At 37.4% G+C, this 19,575-nt stretch overlaps 1 protein-coding gene across 2 annotated transcripts in view; it reads right to left on the bottom strand.

Annotated features, from left to right (window-relative positions):
* Positions 1 to 17,937, bottom strand: part of CALCR (calcitonin receptor) — a 135,977-nt gene extending 118,040 nt beyond the window's left edge. Inside the window, exons 1-2 of one of the 2 annotated variants that reach the window (XM_055137221.1) lie at positions 17,837 to 17,937; positions 16,893 to 17,085 (exon numbers count right to left, since the gene is read on the bottom strand). The gene's annotated coding sequence lies outside the window, so the exon portion shown is untranslated. Of the gene's footprint in view, positions 1 to 16,892; positions 17,086 to 17,279; positions 17,347 to 17,836 lie in introns of those variants that run through there. The other variant, XM_004602183.3, reaches the window with a different exon arrangement.
* Positions 17,938 to 19,575: the final 1,638 nt, after the last annotated feature.

Raw genomic sequence — 19,575 nt, 5'->3', positions numbered from 1 at the left:
TTGTATTTCTTCTAAATTTATTTAACTTCTTTAATTTTCCATTTTCCCACATGCAAAATGGAGATTAAAAATGCATTTCTTGCAGGGTTGCTGTGGCATCTAAATGGTAGATGCATGTGTTTTACACAAATTGGCCTATATCAGGATGCTGATAAAGAAGAAATCATTACTGCATTTTGTGATATTTTTCCCTTGCTGCTCATGTGTGCATTTACAGTTTCTGAATTATACTTGGCTCCCCCAAACTGTCCCGGTGTCCAGCTAACCCAAAATGCTTGTTCCACTTATTACTCCCTTATGTTCCCAAATGAATTTGAAAATAGTTCCATTAGAACATTGCTGTGGGACAGTTTTGAGGCTTATTTAAATAAGTTCAATGAGCAATCCTAAGAGCAAAACATATGGATGTTATCACATGAAAACTCAGCAATATCTATTTTGGAGCTCTGCTTAAAAGTATTGTGATGAGCACAAAGGCAATGCTCAATGGCTCAGTACTTGCCTGAGCAGGGATGTATGTTTGATCTCTTGCATCACATGCCCTTTCCCTAGAACCATTAGTGTGGCCCGAGTGCTCCATAGAAATGCTGACCCCAAGCAGTATCACTTGTTGCCCCAGTATTGAATCATCTGTTCTAATTTGCTGAGCATCACCAGGAGTGTACTCTGGGTCTTTGAGCACTGCTTGGGAGAACGACCTTCCAAATAAAATAAAGTGTTTTTATGAGAAAAATAGATGAATACTTCAAAATTTTAAAAAGTTTAGAAACAATGAGTAATGGTAAAACCAGCCAACTTTAATTTTTCTCTACAGAAGTCTATATTTTCAGATATTATTAGCCTGGACAACACTCAGGGCGTAGCTTAAGAAGTCCTGTATCTTTCACTTCTCCTGCCTGCTATTCACCATGCTGGCTGTCTGGATTTTCACCTCTTATTTTACGAGACTGAAGCATTAGCACAGCGGGTAGGGCATTTGCCTTGCATGCGCGGCCTACCCGGGTTCGATTACTCTGCCCCTCTCGGGGAGCCCTGGCAAGCTACCGAGAGTATTCCGCTCTGACAGTAGAGCCTGGCAAGTACCTGTGGCATAATCGATATGCCAAAAACAGTAACAACAAATCTCACAGTGGAGATGTTACTAGTGCCCGCTTGAGCAAATCGATGAACAAAGGGACGGCAGTGCTACAGAGCTACATTCTATGTGAGGCAGACTATTATAAGCTAGAACTTTAAATTTAAAATTTAAATAGTTAAATTAAGGGGAATTAAAGGGATAAATAAACTTGGCATGCATTTCTATAATCTGTCTCCTAATAAAAAATGTTTTATTTTCTTAATATACATTTCTACCAAAATCTAAAACTTTTGTATGCACCACAGGAGAAAATTAGACTACTAATTTCTTCTGTTTCCTCATCCCAATGCAACATCTGACAAAAAAATACGTGGAAATCATATCTCTTACTTCTTCATCTATATGCTAAAAGAGTTGGATTAGGATCTTGAAGTTCTGTGCTTATCTATAAGATGTGTAAGTATACTACGGAGTGGGTAGAAGATACAGAGTTATTTTTATAAGATTTGCAATTGACTGAAAAAAAGAGAAAACACAATAAGGCAGTGTTATGTTCTTTTAAAAATCCTTCAAAGGGGCTGGAGAGATAGCACAGCGGGTAGGGCGTTTGCCTTGCACGCGGCCGACCCGGGTTCAAATCCCAGCATCCCATATGGTCCCCTGAGCACGGCCAGGGGTAATTCCTGAGTGCAAAGCCAGGAGTAACCCCTGTGCATTGCCAGGTGTGACCCAAAAAGCAAAAAAAAAAAAAAAATCCTTCAAATATGCAAGTAGAATCTGAACTAACATAAGGATTTAAGGATCTGAATGAAGGCTAGAACGTGTAAGCAATTATAAAAGTGATGATCCAAGACAGCCTTTATTGATAAAAGTTGATGCGTAAAAACTAGGGTGTTATATTGAATCTTTTATTAAGAAGAATATAGTAAATACAAAAAGAGCTGGTATGTATTTTTTGCTGTTATGTTAATAGGTGGTGTAAATCAGGAATATCAAACAGCAACAACAAAAAGGACAGACAAATTCATGATTTGTAAATCAATAGAGAAGTATTGAAAAGAGTTGGTGCATATCTCATCTTTTTAGGTTCAACATACTATAGCCAGGGTTAGTCTGTTCTGAGTTATAACTTACCTAAGTTTCTAAATTTAAATATTAAACTTAAAATTTGCAAAATGCTTGTAATTTATAAATTTCCAAAGCCAAATTAATCTTTGGCTTCCTGGCAATGAAGAATTTAGGCAGGGCTGAAATGAATTCTATATTCCTATATTTCTATAATGTAACATACATTTCTTTATTACAATTCTACAATAATTATGAAACTTTAGGTTTTTACTAAATTGGAAAATTTGCTTAAGGATTCTCTGAAACAAATGATAACATTGGTCCATATTAAAAAATGTTAAAGATATTTCTGTGTTAAAGTTCAAGTAGTTGATTTTTGTCCTACAGGGACTTTCTGTAACACTGAGGGTAATATAAAATTTTTGTAATATTTGGATATTAATAAAGAGAACAAAGGGTCTTGTTTTTTTCTGGAGTACTTGTATTACATCATATCCAATTAATACAGAAATGTAAAGATTAGATTTTCTTTTCCAATAGATTTTTTAAAAAGCAAAATTGTTTTTCCTTGTGTCATGTACACATTTCCCCCCTGGATTTGATTACACATTTATACAATTTTGGAAGATAAAATCCTTTTCACCTGCTGGTACATTCACTTCCTCACCTCTAAAATAATAACTTACTGCTGGAAAAATGAACCTGATTCACAGGGAAATTGGATAATCTAAAGTAAAGCTGTTAGGTTCTAGATAAATATTCTGGAAGTATGTTTTAAGTGTGTATTTCATTCTATCTTTCATTATTCTTAAAATGACAAATAACGGAGAGAATGAAACTTAAACTAGAGCATACTATACAATGGAAAGCATAAAAAATGTTGATGAGTCAACATTATTATTGAGTTAAAATAACTTCAGATATAGTAAGTAAATTAAAACTTTATAGAGTTGGTAAATAAACATCACTTGTGAAAAGGTTGAGAAGCCTGAACATGGAAGTACACACAGATTTTCCTTTGGGTATCTGAACAGATCCCTCCTATTGCACAAGTACACAGAGTGCCAATGTAGTCATCACACAGACCATTCGGAACACGTGGAAAAGAGTTGACATACTCTAAAATAGATCTTGGGAAGTTTATCATCTCCAACTGAGTGAATTGGAAACTGGACTATTTTTAGACTAATTAAAATCCAAAGTATTTTTACTTGCCATTTTTAGACCACTTTTTTCTCCCCCTTCACATCATGAAAACCACAGATTATCATAAGTTTCTGACTGGTACTTCATCTAAGTAATCAAAATATAGTTTTAATTCAGCTAAAACCACATGTTACAGCTTCTTTTTGCATTTTATAAGTAGGAAGTGTACTTTTAAAATAATGCAAACACATTAGGTTTTTGCTTTTATGAATGAGGAGTCAGTTTGGCAAGCACAATTTATCCTTCTTGTAAATCAAGGGCAGAGAATAATATCATTAGCATAGTATAGCACACAACAGCTGTAGACATTAATATTTACAACAAAATACTAAATTTTCCAATTTCTAAAGAGAGAGAGAAGTCCAATGATCTGCTGCTGAAAGACATGCAAAAAGCAAAACTGAAATACATTTAAAATCATATTAGTAAAAAGTTGACTGTTATCTTTTGACATAAATTTATAATAAGCACATTTTCCTTTTAGGATATACTTACTCTCTGGAGTCAGCCCTCCTTAGGCTTTCTGAACTTGTCCTGGATTCTCTGTATTGTCTTCTGTGATTACTCACCTCTCTCTGCTCGGAGATGCTAGTGTTTTATATGGAAAGCGCAGAATAATAGCATCTAACTTAGAAGATCTCTAGAACATTAAATGTATCAATACTTATAAGATGCTTATAGCATTACTGGCTCATAGTAAGTTCTATGTAGGTATTGGTTGCTGCTACTATTACAGGCATTATTAATATCATTGAAATAATTCAATCTATATAATATTGTTTTCCTCGAAAGTATTAGAAACAAACATACTTTAAAACTGAAAATTGCATTTTTCTAAAAATTACATATCCATCAAGTTCATCTAATACCAAAACTTAATTTCTGAGAATCTATCACATACAAGCAGTTTTGATGACTCTCTTCTTTCAGTTGTTTTGCACAGTGCAATTTGAAATAATTAAAATTTCATGTGAACCAACTACTTGTGGAAAGTTCTTTGGTATTATATTTAGAGAACCCTGTCTTTATATATAGGGAAATCAAGAGTTAAGTCACAACTGGGCTTGGGAAGAAGCTTCAGATTGAACAGGAATAGTAGGTACAGTTACAATAATTTATGAAGCAAGATTAGATTTTTAAAAATATATTCTCAGCTATCAACTAATATAGATGAAAACTAAATTAGCTCTTCTAAGTGTGAGTATAATTTTACCTTATTTACTACTAACCACGTTTCTACTGGTGGGTGAATGAGACACACCAATAACTCTCTGGAATTCTTTTTTTTTGGTGATGCACAGGGATTACTCCTGGCTCTGCACTTAGGAATTACTCCTGGCGATGCTCAGGGGACCATATGGGATACTGGGAATCAAATCCCAGTTGGCTGTGTGCAAGGGAAATGCCTTACTCGCTAAGATATTGCCCCAGCCCCTCTCTGGAATTCTTTTTTTGTGTGTGTGCTTTTTGGGTCACACTCGGCAATGCACAGGGGTTACTCCTGGCTCTGCACTCAGGAATCACCCCTGGCAGTGCTCAGGGGACCATATGGGATGCTGGGAATTGAACCCTGGTTGGCCGCGTGCAAGGCAAATGCCCTACCCGCTCTGCTATTGCTCCAGCCCCCTCTCTGGAATTCTTAAGGGAGAGTTTTAAATTATCAAAAGGACTCAACTACTCCAATTAACACTTGCATCAATACCTAAAATTCTTATAGTCTAAAATTTTTATTTTTTCCCCCTAGAGGTAGATTTCCCCAAAGATTTTCCACAGAATACTGAGTTGGTATACCACAAAAGAATCTATGCCCACACAAAGTAAATAATGATATGTACAGGACTAATAGTAAATGGATAAGTCCTTTTATTTAATGAATATTAATAGAATTAATTTAATGCTAACAATTAAGAGTCCAGTGTCTCTTAGACTTTACATTAAACCCAGTAATAGTCAATAAAGAAATATTTACAAAAATAAAATTGTACTTCAGACTAAAGATTGTACTAAGTATTGTCAAATAAATAACCAAGGAGCTAAGCTAGAGATTAACAGGGTAAAGTAGACTTTTGAAAAGTGTCATTGACAGTGGGATACCTCTTTGAGGTAGTAAATTTATGCCAAGTCCTGAAGAAAGAGAATCAGCTGGATACACGAAAATGAGTGAAAAAGCATCCCAGAAGGAGGGAAGGACATGTGTGAAGGGTGTGAGGTGGAAGCACATGGCGTGTTCCCCTGAATCAAGATCAGTGTGATGCAGTGGGGGTAGCTAAGACTAAAGGCTGGAACACAGCCACAGAGAATTTTGAGACTACAGGGAGAGAGCACTTGTGATCATGGGTTTAGGTGTGGCTCCAAGACATTTAATGGTTGTAAACCAAGGGTAACCCCAAGCAAGTTTACATCTTACTTCACTATGGGTATTAAGGGAACAATGTGAGGGGCAAGGTGGATGGACTAGTGAGTCAGCCGGCTAGAGATGAGGCTGCTGGTAGAGCATGTAATAGTTGGCAGACGTTGTGCTGTTACAGGAGGTTGATAGACAATATGCACACGTATGCTTAGGTGTAACATAAAGCTTTTGAGCTGGGCAATTAAGACCCAGCCTAGTTTCATCAAAGGCTGCATATCAAGAAGGGTCAGGTTCAGGAACAATGTCCTAAATTATTATTGCTGACGAAAACATTTTTCTGCAGTAGTGGAATAACCACTCATTCGCTACTGCATTCCCTCTAGAAAGAAGGATTTGTAGGATTAAGGTAAAAGGAAAATAATTGATTTGGAAGGAAACAAAAAGGAATTGATGAGACCACAAAAGATCCAAAGCAATGGGGCTCTCTTTAGGAAAATAGGCTTCTGGTAAAATGTGAAAATGTGATCTGTATGAGTGGCAGGTGTTGACAACTTAGGGGAAAAGGGAAAAATGAAGACAAACTGTTTCTTAATGCAATGAAATTCATGGCCACGCTTATTTCTGTCTTTAATTCTCCAGGTAGTCCTTTGAAAGTGTGGTAATGGGAACAATGTTTTAAGGCTCTCATGCCATTTTTTTTTAGGCGTTTTAAAGAGAGCACTGGACTTGGGGTCTGGAGGCTTGAGTTCTTATGAAAGCACTGTCACTTACTTACTGATGGTGAAATATGTCATTCTTGCCCCTGTATCTTTAATGAAAGCACTGGAGACCTGATTAATAATAATAATAGTAAAATATTTCATTAACAGAAAATACATACCATCACTTCAAATAACGGGAATGTCTCGTTAACAAAGTACAGAGAGAATAAAACTATAACTTCCAGTTTCCTTATTTGCTTACTCGAGTTGCTGCTCCTCAGAAAGAAATGCCCAGATATTAATATTTCAGTATCTAAGAAGAAATGCCAAATTTCACATCGAGCTTCACTTCACTAAAATAATATATCTAATTTGCAAGAATATATGTTTTCCTCATTGGATGCAATACAATTATTTTCATTTTGAGGAAAAAAAAAACAACCCAGTAAATTCTTATCTTTCCTGAATTGGCCCTCAAGCAACAACAATTGTTCACCACTTTGCTGGGATTTTGCCTTAATGCCATCTTTGCAGTCTATATGATGTTAAGAATGAAAAAGTGTTCTAATATTATCCTGACCTTTTAACCTTTTAGTAGTAGTCCCAGAGAATGAGGTGCTAAAGCAATTTGCATTATTACGTTCTCCGTGCCATAAACTTGTTTGAATCTTGGCTAAAGAGATTCCATCTCAATGTCCGTAAACACTAACATTTTCTACAATGCATCCTTATGTTTGTAAAAATTCTGTCAGATGAAAGATTAGAAATAAATAATTATGCTCTATTTTGGGTCAGTTAATGTATAAGCTAACTCTATTTGAAATTTAAATTCTGCACGGGCGCAATGTTCCTTTCCTGCTTGCTGCCTGATTGACCTTAAAACACTTCACAGAGGAGGAAATTTCCTGAACTACTCGAGATAATAATTAAAAAATTATTATTAGAGGATAACTTTCTATAGTATAGCATTGGAATAAAAGCTGTTACTTGCAGGCTATAGAAAAGCAAAAATATACCTTTGTATTTGACTGATATCCAGCTCATGTCTGTTTACAATAAATTCATCTAATGTGTTCTAAATAGAAATTATCTGGAACAGACAGGAAAGCCTGAAAATCTAGAATAATTACATCACACTTCACGTTTTCACTTGTGTGGTAAGTTGCTGCTTCAGAATGTAGCTATCTAGAATATCCACCTATCATGAAATGTAAATCAAGATTATTCCAGGCTATCCCCAAAGCCTGGAGTTAAATTATGGATTTAACTACAGCTTCTGTAGCTCCACTCAATCGAAGACATGAACTAAAAGTCTTCAGAGGGGCTGACTTAAATGCTGATGGAGAGTCTTAATTCCATCTGTCACTGACAGGGTCCAAAAATTCAATACAATTTATATGTATATGTGTATACATGTATACATATATGTATTTGTACTTATATATAATTATAGTTTAAAAAGATTTCAAAATCATCATCAAAATGTTATTTATCTGCAATAGGAAAATGAGTCTAGTCTCTTGGCAGTGAGCATATGTATGTTTGAATTCTATATTTGCCACTTCAGAGAAGTGTAAATTTTGGTGGATCATGAAAGTTTTCCAAGAGCATGTTTCCCTGCCTCTGGTATAGGTTTAATAATAGTTCCCAGGATTGTAATGAGAACTAACGGAGCAATGCTGTATTTAGCACACAACATGGATTCAATGAATTGTAGCTTTTTTAGCTATTATTTTATATTTTAAAGTCTTAGTTAATATTTTATATTTCTAAGAGGTTTTAACTTACTAAAGATCAGTTTCCAGAATTCTGACTCATACTGAGAAAATGTGAAGGTAAATCCTATCTTTCTTCCTACCCACAGAGGTATAAATATGGCCTAAAGTACCTGCAGTCTATTTCAAAAATAAGAGATAAGTATATACATTGTGATTAAGATTGTATAAGAGGGCCTGATGGGAAACTCTGTATGCTCAAATGAATGCCATATTCTGAATAGGTGAGCTATGTCTCCGATTCTCACTAGAACCATAAAATAGAGAATGCTTCTCGTCAACACTGACACAAGCCAGAAAGAAGAGCTCGAGTTTAAGAAGTTTCAAAATCTGTATGGATTATTGATTTGCAGGAGATAGTAGAGAGAGCTGAAATCTCTGGAACAATATCTAACTTAAAAGAGGATAAATTCAATCTTCAATGTGACAAATCATTTCAGGGGGAAAAAAGGAAAGAAAAGAAATATCATAGCTATGGTCATATTTTAGACAAGCTTTAATTCATCTCAATAAGAGAAAAGAGTTTCCAAAGTTACCTGGAGAATATGGAATAATATGGAATAAAAGGTTATGATTGCGTTTTTTTACTTTGCAGGGAAACCTTAAAAAATTAATAGATACTAATTTAAGAAAGTGTAGACTAAAACATTAGACAACTCTAAAATGTTATTTGTGATCCATAATTGCTATGTTCAGCCTGCAAAGTTTACCCTCTGTAACTCTTTGGGGCCAGGGAGGATTCCCTGGTAGTGCTGAAATCACCAGTGTTATTCTTAATGGTGCACAGGAGGGCATGTTTTATCAGGGATAGAATGGAGGGCCCTGTATGTTCATGTATGCTAACCTTTTGCATTATCTACTAGGAATCTATACACCTTTCAAATTAACAGATACTGCGAAAATAACTGGATGGTGAAATTCTAGGATTTCTAGACTACAATCCTTAAGATGGGGAAGATAACATGCATATATTCCTTCCAAACCTAGAGTGGTTGGGCCAAACCTGGTGGTTCCCAGGGGCTATTCCCTGTTTAGTGCTCAGTGTTGCTCCCTGTATGTTCAGGGATAATGCAGTGCTGGGTATCAAAAATAGGTGAGTGGTTGTTTATTTGCTGTTATAGCGGAGAAAGTTCATTCCATCCTTATTTGATATATTTCATGGCAGGAGATAAAAATTTTTTGAAAGACATTAACATTTATTACTGCAGTAGCCTGATGTATTTAGGCTTGTTAGCGTATATTGGAACCACACAACATTTTTTTAAAAAAATAGATTGTACTGATCTGGGGTTCTGCTCATAGTTATCTAATGTCAGTACGTCTGAGATGGGAGCTAACAATTTATATTTCTAGCAGGTTATCACTATCATACTGATGCTTATTCTAGAGCTAATACTATGAGAACTTCTGACCTGGCGTTTTTGACAAACAAAGCCTATTAATATTCCTGGATTACATAAGTACAGAATAAACATTATAAGAATAAATCTATTTCTTAGTGTCCTCTTTTATTTCTCGAAGTAGCGTTTTGTAATTTTCCTTGTATAGGTCCTTCACCTCTTTGGTTAAGCTGATTCCAAGGTACTTGATATTCTGAGGTACTATTGTGAACGGGATTTTTTTAAATGTCTCTTTCTTCTCTTTCATTATTTGTATATAAAAAAGCCATGGACTTTTGGTGTTGATTTTGTAGCCTGCCACTTTACTATATCGACCTATTGTTTCTAGGAGCTTTTCTGTAGAGTCTTTAGGGTGATCGGTGTTTATCATTGTTTGATTGTAATCCAAACACGAAAGCTTGTAACTATTTCATGGTGATTCAATAAAATTTTTAAAATAAAAAAATAAAAAGAAACCTTGGCATTTCAAAATTAAACCTTACCTTTTGAAAAAAAAAAGAATAAATCTAATTGAGCATTTATTGACATCATGAAAAAGTAAACAGTTTCTTTGATTCTTTGGATCTTAATGCAAGGAATTCATATTGAATATGAATATGAATAGAAAATACCCCCAACCAAATCCTAAATTTAATAAAGTATATTAGATAACTATTAAAATTACTATACTCAGCAATCATATAAAAGTCACTAAAACTTACAAAAGACCAATGTTTGAGAGAGTAACAGTTTCTTATCATTGTGGAAGAAGTTGCCAATCTCATTGGATTTGGTAGAAATTTCTTAAGGAAGGAGCCTGGCTGAAGAGCATCATACATAGAAGAAGCAGAATGACCTAAATGAGATTTGAGTATAATAGAGAAAGTCTTTAAGTTTATTTCCTCAAATGAATCATAAAAGGAAAGACTAATTCATATACTAATGCACAGATAAAAACCTTTGGGAAATTTAAAGAAAAGATATAAGATATAATATTATATCTTGTTTATATATATTACAATGTTATATCTTGCTTGAATAGATCATTGATAAAGATCTCTTACATTGCTTTCTTTTACTTAGCCTTTTATCTCTGTCATTTTGCAGGCTGCATTTGCTTTTTATCCCTTAAATAATTTGTTTTCCTGAGGGTTTGGCTTGATATTGTTATGTTTTATTTTATTTTATTTTGGGAGAGCCTTACCTGCCTGTATTCAAGGCATATTCCTAGTTATGTGCTCAGGGATCACTTCCGGTGGGCTCTGGGGGCCGTACGGAGTGCCCGGTATCGAACCTGTGTCGGCTGGGCAAGGCAGTAACCATACCTGCTGTGCCTCCAGCCGTCTTTGGATACTTTTCAATTTTATGCTTTTGTTTTATATATTTTATTTTCCTTTATTTTATCCCCCGGGGAGTCTGTGGTGCCCTGGGGAACATGTTATCTGGGCTCTTTGCAAAGCCCGTGCTTCAGTCTTTTGCGAAGTCCCTCCGGCTGCTCTCTTTGCTTTTGAATTCCTTAGAGGTGAAATCCTCCGTTTTTACAATATAACTGGAAACAGATATACTTGTTTGTCAAATCAAGATCTTTAGCACAGATTAAAGTCTTTATCTTCCTTTCCAGAAAAATTTCCCTCTCCAGACTATGTGAATGACATCCATTTTTTTCTATTATCTGTGAAAGAAAACTGGGATTGATCATTCAATTGACTATTTCACTCAGTCTTCCCACCTGAGATTTATTTTGTTTGGAAAAATGTACAAAAAGTCACCCTTTTTATAATCTCCTATTTTCTTTTCTATCCCCCATAAGGTGAAATTAATACCCCTCCCAGGCCCCCCTCCTTTGTCACAGCAGTAATGCTCTCCGGCTCTAAGGTAATGTGTATCCATCTTCCTTTCTATTTAACAGTTCTATTTAGAATGACAGATTTGGTTTTTTTCAGTCCCCTACTTTCGTTCCAGTAAGAATCTGCAGCCATCCAGACCCCGTGTTTTCACGATAATATGTAAACCCTTTAGCGCTGCTGGCACAAAAACTTCCTTGTGATCTGTGCCCTGCAGACTTCTCAAAAATCTCCTAAATACTCTGATTTCCCCCAATCATATGTTGGTTCAAGCCTCCAACATTTTTCACTGCCTGTGGCCGTGCCTATAGCATACTTCATTTCTTTCCCTTTGTATCAAGCTTGTAATATCTTGCCATTTTAATGTACATTTAGGGTCACCTTCCTCCGAAAATAACTTGATGCCTAACTCAGTTCTGCTCCTTCCAGCTTCCGGAGTTGGATTACTTACTACAGGGGCGTGTAACTGTTTGCTTGCCTGTCTTCTTCAGACCCGTGAAATCAGGAATCCTAAATGATAACAATATTTCCTAACTAGAACATTGTAAACATATAATAAATATTGATTGAGTTGTTTTTAATAAGCAAAACTATAAGATGTAAAATTAGTTAGATATATCAGGGTGAATAATGAATACATTTTAAAAGATGAAGGAAGGTAAGATTTGAAATGCCGAATTCTGAATTATATAGGCAACTAAAAGACAAGGACTGACCTAAGGCTTCGAGGAAAAACCAAAACAATAGCACAGAAGTTCTGCAACTGAATCATTAACATGAAGTATTCTTCTGCCACATATCACAAATCGATAAAATATAAGTTGACAATAAAATATAAATTAAAGTTGACAGGTAAGGTCACCGGGTTGAAAGTGAAAGACGGACTCCAAGCCTGGAGTCAATTTTTGTGGCATCTTTCTACCTTCGGCACGGGAATTAGGAAGCTGTTTGGCTTTCAACCTGACTTGGATAGGAAAGATAAAATTAGATAGTTAAATGAAACACGTTAAATTCTTGTTTAAAGAGTGATCCTATGCCTTGTGTTCCCTGGATAGTTACTGAATAATTATGAATTGAGGACTACAAACCCGGGTCCTTAGAAATAATTTTCTAAGAGAAAAACAGAAAATAATTCCTACCGTATCATGCTCCTTGAAGGAGAGTGGATGAACATGACAAAATGTTGGGGAAGAATATTAAGTATTTTGTAAAAAGAAATAAAAGTGCAAACTAGAGTTATGACAATAAAACTCGGAGGAAGAAAAATACAGCATCTATGGGGAAAATTGGGTATAAATGATAGCTGATAAAAGAGAAGAGAGATATACATTTGCAAACACAGATTTTAGGAAACTGGAAGAGTTAAATATTGATTACAAAAATAGAAAATATTTCCCCAATCACTTATTTTCTTGAGAAAAAGTAGCTCATTTAGTTTAAAATTCTTGTGTTCCTTATAAAGAACACAAATTTATATGTTGTTTTAATTTTATTTATTTGGTTTTGGGGTCGCATCTACCTTACTCCGGGCTCTGTACTCTGAACACTTCTAATGGTGCTTCAGGAACCGTCTCCAGCCCCGATTAGCTGTATGCAAGACAAGCACCTCACCAGCTATACTATCTCTCTGGCACCTATTCTGTTATTTTTAATAAGGAAAATATTTCAATTGAATAAAACCTGAATTTTGTGCCTTGGATAACCCACAGGTACCCCAGACATATGAAATATTGGACAGAAGCGGGCAGCCAACACGGCACAAGAAACAGAGGCAGATCTGATATTTTATTGCCAAGCAAGCCGTATGGTAGAGACCTTTAGCTGCACTCGATCCAGTCTTCCTATCTTAACATTATTTTCCTTTAAAAAAATAAAACTGCACTCCAATCAAACAATACTCTTCCCAGATTACCCACGCAAACAAATTTCACTTAGAAGAATTGAGGAATAGATTCTGTTGATGTTTTCTAATAATTCTTTCCTTCTAACATCTTCCCCATTAAAAGAGTTATGTAGATCAGAAACTTTATCATATCACCACTTCCCAAACCCATAAAATAATGCCCCAAATATGTCAATATTATTTTTTGTGTTGTGATAGTAAAATTGAAAACAAGTTAGTACCATGGTGGACAATACAAAATATTATCACTTGGTTTTATAATGGTCATTTTACAGATCTCTAGAAGGTCTTATTAAAAATGAAAAGCACACAGTTGTCATAAAATTATTAAAATGTAAGAAAATAACACATGTGAATATCACAAGTGAAATGACATTTATATTAGTCATTCTCAATTAAGCACAACCTCCTTGGGGACTGGGATGTCTTATTTCTCTGTATATCTTTATGCTTGATGTAATGTTTGTCTATAATAAACACTCAAAATATTTTTGAATGAATGTCATTTAAAAATAGAAGCCTTATATAGGACTTAATATGTACTGTACAATTATATAAAATATTTTGCAAATATTGATTTATTTATCTGTTTAGGAAACGCTTTACAAAGAAAATTAGGCTGAGATGTTGATGACTTGCCCTTATCACACGGCTTCTTAGAGAGTGCATCGGGCATGAAACTGCAAGGACTAGCCGTGCCAAAATCTATGTTTTAAAAAAATTTTCCTTTAAAAAATACAGGCTTTATATCATATGTATTCATATATTTTTTACAATATTGAACTTAAGAATACTTGAGGTGAAATACATGTTAAATATACTTGGTTTATGATTTTGTGCAAGTGAAAAGTATTCTAAAGTAGTTCATTTTCATCATAAGTAAAATCAGATATAAGTAAAATAAGTGATATCTTCCAAGTTTATTGTGACCATTAAATAATTTATATGAAAATACCAGATAATTGCACCTGGCATATTTTAGTTGGTGTGTCAAATAGAATGATATTCTTTCCCCCAATTCTTCCTTTCATCACCATACGTATTTGCACATTACACATTATACAGGTCTTAGCAAAATAAGATTGAATTCTGTGTTTTAAAAAGCATTATTTTCCAAATCTGGTAAACCTAGAGTTCATTCACAAAAGCATTTACTGCATTGCCAGATAAGATTCAAACCCAATAACTTGTTTTCTAGAAAAACAAAAATTCCTGGAAGAAGGTGTATGGTTTAAACATCTACTGTCAAGGAAAGAAAAAAATCTTTATTCTAATCAGAAAATCAAATTCTACATATTTTTAAAGGAAAAAATATTAGACCAAGACTAGAAATATGTTTTTCTCTTCATCAAAGGCCCCTCACAACCCCCCTCCCCCAGTTCCTATACATGTTTCCCGGCCGAATTCACGCTCTCCCAAATCTCACCCGAACCATTTTGGTGAGTCCTTTCCCAATCATGGCAAAATATTAAAATCACATATGACAATTAATTGCTGACCACATCCTCAAATATTCTAATTTATTTGATTTTTGTTAGGATCTAGGCATCTTTATATCGTTTTATATTTTCTCAAGGCTCTCTGATTTTTTCCAATTTGTAATCTGAGCCGAAAATATTGGTTTAGAGTATCATTAAAAATATCACCAGTCTCATATTTTTAAACATTTTTTAAGAACTAAAATAAAAACCAAAAATAGATAATATCTTCATTCAAGTCAGCACTTAAAGAGTCAAAGAAGTTTATCAAGAATAAAGTTTACAAGAAAATACTATACTAACCTCTAGCTACATTATTTTGACTGATTCAAGCAATTATTATTTTATCTATTCATCATCATTCATCCTCTGGAATTCCAAAAACACAAGAAAGTGATAAACTGAAGCTGTATCGATATTAGCTAATTTTCTTCAAATCCCGGGATCATGAAGTAGTACAACTCTGAGATTTTTATTATGTCTTTATAAATAAGTTATATAAAGATTTCACATTTACTAAACTCAGTGAATTGGTGTGGTCAGTAAATAATCTTAGAGAATTAAAAATATGATTAAATATTATTTTTGTGGTTATAATTCTTGCAATTAGGAGCATTGAACCAAAACAAATCCCACTGAGGGATGTTTTGAGCTATGTTAAAATATTGAGTAAAAATGCCCATAAGAATATTGACTTCAATTGCAAAATGTTTTGCAAATTGAATCACCTAAGTTCCTCTCTTAAAGCTAGTGTGAAATAACAAGCAATTTTGACTTTTAAAAGCTAAATTCTTTAACAACATAGTAGGCTAGCAATATGCTATTACAAATTCCACCTTATAAATCATCCGATACACTAAAAGAATCCCTACTTTTACGGCATACATGTAATACACATAATAATATCTATTAAATAGCATATCTATTTATTTTCTATGATGATTTAATGCACATTAAGGATTGAAAACTGTTATTTTAAGGTCAGTTTTCAGAACTACCTGGTTACAATTTCTTTTATTTTGAACAGTTTACTTTCAATCACACAATAAATTTTAACAAATAGCCTTGAACAGACAGATTACATGGTTCATGTTAGTTATAGCCATGAAATCGTGACAGTCTGTCTCTCCTCGAGATAGGCAAATGAAACCGTGCCGTCTATTCTGGCACACACCTTATATTATTTGGTTAAGGCTTTCAAGTGAAACTTTTTTTTCCAGGCAAAGTTATAAAAGTAAAGCCTGAATAATGAATTGAAACACTAATTGCACTACTGAATTTTTACTTTGGATTTTCTTGGACCTCAAGGAAAATTGATGTTATGAGGGAAAGTAATTTAGTAGAGCATTTTTTTTGGGGTGATGGACCACACCCGATGATGCTCGGGGCTTACTCCCGGCTCTGTGGTCAGGGATCATTCCTGGTGGGCTCGGGGTACAATTTGGGGGTACCAGAGACAGAATCTAGGGAACCGAGGTCGGCTGTGTACTCCAGCCACTGATAGAATTTTTCTTGATGTCTTTCACCCCTGCTTGGAAAGAGCATCATGAAAAAAAGTACCCTTTTGGAAACTATGCACACAACATATTTTTCCTAATAGGTGTGAAGAATGGCTGCTATGCATAAATGATTGTTGGAAAATATTCTCTGTAAAACATGACTTAACAAGCAACTCCATTCACCACTCTGCTCATTTCCAATATCCAGAACAACCACGGCACATCGCACAGAAGCCAATATGATCTGTTTGCTAGTTAATAAACACCTTTTAGAGGAAATCCACAACTCTCAGCCCCGTAATTTTCACAGAGGATAATCTGCAGAATAAAGTTTTGAAAATTGTTCTCCACAACAGAAAAAGTCAAAAGAAGTCAAGAGATTCTGCAATAGAAAACTGTGAGTTGTAGCACCTTGTCAGGTGCTACATTTTCTTTAACCCTGGATAAACCGAAGTGCCCGAGAAGATGCCGACCCTACATCAGAACATCAAACAGCACACACCGCAGATTTACCAGTCACCCCAAATAACGTATTAGGTGCCTCTCCACTGTTAACCATCCAGCAAACACCCCAAAGCTTTCCACCTTATTCCTTCCCAGCCCCTTTTTACCTGGAATACTCAGAGGATGTTGAAAGGCGTTCACAGGTGGTGACTCCAGAGATTCAGGACCTCAAGCTGCAGCACCCATCTCCTGGGTAGGAGATGTCAGGCGCAGCTGGTGAGGTGCAGGCAGCTCGCACCTTTTGAAGACTGGGTCAGCCAGCCGTGCGCAGCCCACCCAGCGTCAGGGGGGCTGGCTTTCCTAGTTTGACGTGAGAGAAAATTGCGTTAGTCCTGAGTCCTCCCTCCTCGGGCCCCTCCCAATTTCCTGACCCTCTAATTCTGCCTTCAGGGATGGTCTAAATCGAGCCCATAGCTTGCATCACAGGCTGCAAGCCAAGTGCTCCTTGCCCAGGCTTTCTCCCCACCTCTCCAAAGTGCAGGAGGCAGACCTACCCGAGCCTTCCTTCCCTCACTGCGCTCTGAGCAGTGCGCAAACTTCTGACTTAAGAGTCTGAGCCAGGCGGGCGCTCCCGCTCCACCCCCGCCCGCCTCCCCCCTGGGCAGAGAGGAGGTGGAAACGGAATTGATGATTGCCAGCCCCCACCTCTCACCCGCACCCTCCCGCCCCCGCCAGCCCTCTCTGGTCCCTGGAAAGGGAGGTACGAGCTGGGCAACAGCAGCACCCCCTCCCCAACCCCAACCTGTCCCTGGCCCGCGACTGAGGCTGAGTTCGCGGCTGCTGCCCTGCTCCACGCCCCACTGGGGCTCACCCTTACGAGCCCCGGAGACCCGGGAAGGGGGACCGGGACCGAGTTAGACCCACCCTGGGAGGAATGGAGCGGGGCTGAGGAGATTCCTAGCCCATCCCCGGAGACAGCTTACTAGGAGCCCCGACCCCTCTCCCGAGGACCCAAATTTTAGGGGAAGATGAGTTTCCAAAAGAAAGCACACATCCCTGGTTCCTTTCCCCCCTCCACCACCACTCGGAGGACAGCACGGGACAGCTCCACCTGCGCGTCTGGCGAGGAGCGCAGTGGCAAAGGGAGTGAGTGGAGCGAGGATGGGTGGGGAACGGGTGGGCTAGGTGCTGAGGTGCTGCGCTGGGACGAGATAAGGACTGAGCGGCTGAGAGAGGGAAGAGGCGCCGTGCAGGGTCCAGCCAGCCCTGGAAGAGGGTGCGGAGTTGAGCAGCTGTCCGGGAGCTGTAGGCGCAGGCTAGATTTGGGGAGCAGAGCTCTTTACTTAGGGCTGCAGGTCAGGAGCCGGGAGTGATTGAGCGCAGTGAGGACAGCGTGGGAAGATGCGGTTCTGGAGAGCGGGACTTGGTGTCAGGGATTTTGATTCCTCCCTCTGGCCCCCTAAAGCTTTGGATGGCAGGAGGAGCCGGGACAACCCGATTCCAAGGTTTGATTCTCAGTCAAAGCTGAGGAGAGCGCCCTGGGAAGTGGGCAAGTTGGTTCCAAAGACGCGCAGCCCGCAACCTTGTTTAAGTCCACTGCTGGGGCAGGGGAGGCAGCCGCGGACCCTTCTCGCCAACCTCAGCCCCCAATACCGGTGACTCTGGCTAGAGGGGCTTTGGGCTAAGAAAGCAGCATCCTGCCTGTCCCATGACTGTGAGGTGTGGGTGTATTGCACTGTTACCAACGCTGTGCTGCTCTGCCAATGAAATAGACATAACAACCACAAAACAGATAGCCAGACGGCAACCCTGCACACTTTTCCCGGGCACTCGGAGTTGTTGCTCCTTCCTCCCCCCACTCTCCCCTGCCTTTTCTCTTTTTCTTTAAGCACTCAGGCAACAGAGGTGTTCTGTCACTAGGGCTGTAGCCAGCACCCATCTGTTCTTGGAATCCTTTGGAGAGATTAGACCATAAGCAAAAAGTGTTTGTGTCTCTCTTATTTTAACCCCACACTTCCCACTGCAGGGGCATTTCAAGGATCCCTAATTCTTGTCTCAAAGGTTCCAGAGTACCTAAGGAACAGAATCCTAGGGCATAGATCAGTTTTCCCACCAGACTTCAGGGGTTCTCAGACTCTCCCTGCCGTAAGCCACCCCTTCTTCCCTGCTCCTCCTGTCTGGTGACCCAGAGGACTGTGTGACTCACTGTGCATTCAAGCCCTTCTAGCACCACCCCACTGCAGGAAAATAGTCCACGGGATCTTTATTCCTTGGATAAGTGGGAACGATGTTACAATTTTTTTTTAATGTGATATGGAAAGGAATCGGGGCAACTATGAAAAGAAAACACAGACACAAAGGCACAAAAAAAACCATACATGACAACAAAAACAAAAATACAGGCTTTTGCTATGAATATTCACTCCTTATCTGTCCATCTTGGGTTTAACAATTCTATGCTTCCTAGGTACTGTTGTGTAGCCAATATCTGACTCTAGAACTCCCTTGCATAACATTAATTACCTCCATCCTTTTTTTTTTAGTGCAAACAAAATTATTAAAGTTGTCTGGGTATCTCATGCAGTTGAAGGTTAGAGGCTAAACATTGACACTACCCAACTTATAGTCCAAATAAAGGAAATAACATTGTTTGGGGAGATTTTTTTCCCCAGGAGGTATTGCCGTCTTCTGCATTGTACAAGAACAAGTATAGGAATATTTTTCTGCTGGAGGTTAATTCTAAGACAGGCTGTGCTTCTGATATTAACAACTTGCATTTCTGCGAGCTGCATGGATTTGTTGTCTAAAATTACTGAAAAAATATATGAAACTCAGCCCATGACTAGAACT

This window comes from Sorex araneus, chromosome 1, assembly GCF_027595985.1.
Source record: "Sorex araneus isolate mSorAra2 chromosome 1, mSorAra2.pri, whole genome shotgun sequence".
NCBI classification, from domain to species: domain Eukaryota; kingdom Metazoa; phylum Chordata; class Mammalia; order Eulipotyphla; family Soricidae; genus Sorex; species Sorex araneus.
Note: the sequence above shows the minus strand (reverse complement) of the source record. Positions and strands in the feature narration are given on the sequence as shown.